The sequence below is a fragment of the Callithrix jacchus genome, chromosome 21, assembly GCF_049354715.1.
Source record: "Callithrix jacchus isolate 240 chromosome 21, calJac240_pri, whole genome shotgun sequence".
NCBI classification, from domain to species: Eukaryota; Metazoa; Chordata; class Mammalia; order Primates; family Cebidae; genus Callithrix; species Callithrix jacchus.
The window spans coordinates 1,106,596-1,112,134 of record NC_133522.1 but is presented as its reverse complement, the minus strand read 5'-3'; the positions used below and the strand labels follow the sequence as shown (position 1 = coordinate 1,112,134).

The 5,539-nt window shown below is 45.1% G+C and overlaps 1 non-coding gene across 1 annotated transcript; it reads left to right on the top strand.

The window, feature by feature from the left end:
* The first annotated feature begins 5,365 nt into the window (after nucleotides 1–5,365).
* LOC118150024 (U1 spliceosomal RNA) lies at nucleotides 5,366–5,529 on the top strand. The gene has a single exon (XR_004737792.1). It is a non-coding gene; the product is annotated as a U1 spliceosomal RNA (small nuclear RNA).
* The last annotated feature ends 10 nt before the right edge of the window (nucleotides 5,530–5,539 follow it).

Below are 5,539 nucleotides of genomic sequence, written 5' to 3'. Positions count from 1 at the left end.
CCCGAATGTCCAGAAGCGTGAGTATTTATTGTGTATAGGTTAGGGGACAGGGCAGTGAGTGAAGTCATCTTTAATGATAGTGATAGGGTCATGAGCAATAAAACAAGGGCTCCCGCCCCATTACATCACCTAGGCTGGGAGGGGGACAGCTCACAGCAAGGAGTCCATTCCCATTAGGTCACTGAGGCATGGGGGTGGGCCGTGTGCAGTGAAGAGGGTGCCGTGTGCAATACCTCTATCTATGGGCAAGCTACTAAGAAGATTTATAGGAGGATGCTTTAAGTCACAAAGGAGTGACAAAGCTGTCAGGGTCTAGGCCACCTGCTGGCAGCTTCCAATGAGTTCTATGTGGGAATGCTTTTCCAGCAGCACAGTAACAAGAGCTGATAAAGTTCACAGTCACCAAGGTGCGATTGCCAGTCTGAGGGCAGCCTTCCACAAGAACTGGAGCAAGGTCCTACAACACCTTTATCAGGAGCAGTGGCTCTTGCCCCAAGCCTGCCATACAGTGGGTATCTTTACAATACTGAACGCTGCGACCTGGGCCATGGATTCTTTTCCTGGTGTAACTTTTATAAGCTGCTTATTCCTTAATTCGTGCTCTGTACTGTGTCTTCTCTAGGCATTCCTCCGTTTATATACTAAGATATAGTTATATATATATGGGAATAACTGAGTGGTAAGATATTTTTTAGGCACTCATTCTATGAACTAATTATATGTGATTATATAGAGAGGATTGTATTAAGGGAAATAACAGTAGTAACACTATAAACTGAGTGTTTATATTCTCCAAGCACCAATTCTGTAAAATAATATATGATTATATAAAGGAGTATATAAAAGGAAATCATTGAGTAGTAACACTATAAACTGAGATATCTCCAGGTCTTATCTGTGCCAGGATTCTGCTTGGCTCTCCTTCCTCGGTGCCTATACAGGGGTTCCCCACATTGTACTCCTTTTATTCTATCACACTTCTCTATGACTATCCACTCTTCATCTAACCTACTTTAAAAAAAAAGAAAAAAAGGAAAAAACCCTGAGGTTTAGTTGTGTCCATAGGCCTTCATTTCCTTTGGAACTCACTGCCGTCATGTAAAACTGACATTAGATAACTAGGTATGCTGTTCTCTTGTTAGTCTGTCTTTTGCTGTAAGGGTCTCAGCAGTGAACCTAGGCTGGGTGAGGAAAAGTCATATTTCCTCCCTTACGTGTACAAATATCTTCCACTTTAAAACTATACAAATTTTATTGAGGCTGATTTGAAGCAAGAAATTGAATCACTAATTCCCTTCGGATGAGCTGAAGAGATGAGTTAATTAAGTCCCAGTTCCTCCCAGAGAGAGATGGGGTTTTGTTTTGTTTTGTTTTTTGAGACTGAGTTTCACTCTTGTTGCCCAGGCTAAAGTGCAGTGGTGTGATCTCGGCTCATCGCAACCTCCACCTCCCAGGTTCAAGTGATTCTCCTGGCTCAGCCTCCCAAGTGACTGGGATTACAGGCATGCACCACCATGCCGGGCTAATTTTTGTATTTTTAGTGGAGATGGGGTTTCTCCGTTTTGATCAGGCTGGTGTTGAACTCCAGACCTCAGGTGGTGATCCTCCCACCTTGGCCTCTCAAAGTTCTGGGATTACAGGTGTGAGCCACCATGCACAGCCAGAGAAACACTTCTATAGCTCATTCCCTGAAGTTCCTTGAGGGTCAAACCTGCTGAAGATTGAGGGGCCTTCCTGGGACCTCCCACCCCAGGAGATCACTGCTGGTGAGAGGATTGTCACAGTCTCCCTGGGAGGGTGCATGGCCACTGGAAAGTATCACTGCTGTGACTTCGATACAACCAGTTTTCATCACATTTGCTCTTTCTGTTTGTTTTTTTAAAGATGGAGTCTCACTCTATCACCTGGGCTATAGTGCAGAGGCACAATCACAGCTCACTGCAACCTCTGCCTCCTTGGTTCAAGTGATTCTTCTGCCTCAGCCTCCTGAGTAGTTGGGATTACAGGCACACCACCTTGCCGGGCTAATTTTTGTATTTTTAGTAGAGACGGAGTTTCACCATGATGGCCAGGCTAGTCTTGAACTCCTGACCTCAGGTTCTCTGCCTACCTTGGCCTCCCAAAGTGCTGGGATTACAGGTGTGAGCCCCGGCACCTGGCCACATCTGCTCTTTGTGCACTGCTGCAGGGAACTACAAGAGCGAACATGGAAATGAGAAACAGATCCACGCTCCTTGACTGTGCCTGATATGCAAAGTGCCACATGGCAGGCACAGCTGACGAGTGTGTGTAATTACTTATTTAGACCTTACAGGCCAAGGTCGCACCATCGTCTTCATCTTCCATATGTTGTATTGGACCGAACATAGGAAGTCCACACCAAGACAAAAGCATGCCAAATTGCAGGGTTTATTGCCGGCGACCACTGAGGACTCATGTCTCTCCAACCCGTGGCAGAGAAAGAAGGGTGACAAGACCTTTTTATACCTGCAAAACCACCTTGGGAGTGGAGGTGAAGAGCAGAGATGGGGATGAAAGCTGTCAATCACCTCCTAGGCTGAGACGAGGGTGAGGGGACTCCGGACATTCCGAGGGCCAGGGGACTTTTGTCATTCCGATTGCCACTTAAGTGGTTTACAGAAGTCAAGATAAACATTAGTTTATACATCATTTGGACAGGTGTGGGGTCCACATAATTTTAGGTTGCTTGGCACCAGGATGGAATTATCTGGGGGTGCTTACTCTGGTCAGTACCGGTAAACAAAGGCCAGCAATTCTGGCAGTTACAGATAAGAGAAGGTATGCAGCTTTACCTCTCTTTGCATTTTGCAATGTAAACTTAGCAGTTTACAGAGGCCATGGCTAGCAGTCATTGTGAGACGAATAGAAACAGTTTTGTCTCTGTATAAAATGGCATTGTACCGGTTCTAACTCTAGGCCAGCTATATCACACATATGAGAGGACTGAGATGCAGAGATGTTAAGTAACCTGCTCAGGGTCACTCAGGTCAGATTTCTTTGACAGTCATACTTTTCCTATGTCAGGTTTTTCTCACTGTCGTAGTTTTTGCAAGGGCACTTTCATCAGGAGCAGTACAAATGCAGTGGTTCTCAGAATGCCTTCTGGAGCCAGGCAGCCTTCAGTTCAAATTCCTACTTGCAAATTCTCCTTCCCTGGCTAAGTGACCCTGAGCATTGCACTTGCTGCTAACCTCCAACCTGCCCTGTCTATTCCTGGGCATAGGCCAGGCTAAATATGGGAGAAATTTACTTTCAACTCTAAGTCTGAAGCAAAGATGTTAACGGCCCCTTCCTGAGACAAACTCGTCCCTTTCTTGGGCATCAGAGCTCCTTAGTAAAGCTACCAAATTAGCCACAAGATTGAAAATTATGGCTCAGGAGCCATGCAGCCAGAACCCACATGATTCCTAGGCTCCCCAGTAGTGCCTATGGATAACATCATTCGTATAAAACCTAAGATTGGTATTCAAGGTATTTTTCAGACCCAGCCTTATGATGAACTAGCTGGTGCCACCCAGACAGATAAACTGGCTCATCTGGTCCTGTGGACCCCACCCAGGGACTGACTAAGTGCAAGAAGACAAGGTCCAACTCCCTGTGACTTCACCCTCAACCCAACCAATCAGTTTTCCCCATTTCCTAGGCCTCTGCCGGCCAAACTATCCTTTAAAAAAACCCTAGTCTCTGAATTTGGGGAGAGACAGATTTGAGTAATAATAAACCTCTATCCTGTTGCTTAGCTGGCTCTGCATGCATTAGATTCTTTCTCTATTGAAGGAAGCCTGCTGTTCTCAGCCCCATTGACTTTTCTGAGCAACCAGCATAAGAGAAAAAACACAAATGGCACATATGCTTGAGAAGAAATGTAAGTCTGTGTATCTCTTTTGAAGAAATGCAAAAGGAGGAGGAATGATATGACAGGCAGTACACTGTCCTAAATATTTTCACGATTCTCCTGCCTCCCCCATATCCTTCTTCTCCCAACAACTATTCCCCAGAAACCTTCAACTTAAACACGATTCCTGCCAGACTGGGTTTGTCCTCCCCTTTACATTTTCCTCTCACCTGCCCCACATGCCTTCCATATCTAATCTGTTCTTTCACTTCCAGGTCATTGAGTTTTTCCATTTAAAAATATAAAAGATACAGAAAGAATAAGATAACCAGTCATCCATATTTCCACCACCTGGAATTAAGTACCACTTGCACATGTACATAGTGTTCTTCCAAACCATTTTAAAGTGACTCTCTTTTTTAAAATCATACATGCTTAGCATAGACTATACCACCAGTATAGAGAAAGTACAGATATGTAAGATTTCTGATCATCTTAAGTTCAAAATCACTTTTGTTAACATTAGGGCAACGCTGATGGAGTCGTGTTCTTCTGGTGTATCTACAGAGAGAATAATGTATATTTTAGATAGACTGTCCCCTGCCCGCCCCGTAGGGAAAAAAAAATCAATAAAGGAGGCCATATATAAATACATGTTTTTGTAAAATTGAGCTTAGACTCTATTTTTAGTTTACTATTATTTCATTTAATAGTGCGTGAACTTAACTGAAGACAATAAGACAGAAACAAAAATGAAGGAATTCCTGAACTCCCGATCACACTTAGAGACACTTTTCTAAAGGAATCCTCTAAAGGATTAATGTTTAATACGTTAATTAATAATGTGTAATACATTACATTAAGGCGAAGGCGTTAGGATTCGCAGTGGTTTTCTTTTGTTGTTGGTGGTGGTGGTTTGTTTTTTGAATCAATATGGTTTCTCTCTGATATTGAAGGACTTTCAATTTCAAGCGGAATGCTACATCACCAGGATAACCATATGTGAAAAGAACCAGTTTTCTTTGTAACCCTAAGCATTCTAGTCTGCGAATTAAAAGCCATGATTTGAAGAAGGGTGCACAGGTTCCAGTTGGCGGCCGAAAGTGTCCTCGGCAACACAGGATAAGGAGGCGCTTCTTTGGGAGAAAACAGACATGGGGGAGGGAGGGAGACGCCGACGGTCACTTCCCCCTCCAGCTCCGACTGCGGGTTGGTCGGCTGAGAGGCGGTGGAAGAGATTGGGACTGGAAAAGGCACTGTCGGTGACATCACGGATAGGGGCATTTCTATGTAGATGAGGCAGCGCAGGGGCTGCTGGTTGGCCACCTGCTGCTTCCCAACGTAGGAGTTCCCCGCTGTGGGAGCCAGTCCAGGACCGCCGGTCAGAGCCGAGAGCCCCAGCTGTGTGTCAGGGCTAGGAGGGCTGGGGGAGCAGTGCCCGCGGCAAGTGACCGTGAATGTAAAGGGTGAGACGTATGAGGCTGTGGCGGGGCGGAGGCGTATGAATTCATACTTGTCTGGCAGGAAAAATACCATGATTACGAAGGTGGTTTTTCCAGGGCGAGGCTTATCCGTTGCACTCCAGATGTGCTGATCTCTGCGATTTTCCGAAAAGTGGGAAACTCAACTGCATGATTGGTGGTAGTGGGAGACTGCGTTCGCACTTTCCCCCCTTTTTTTTTT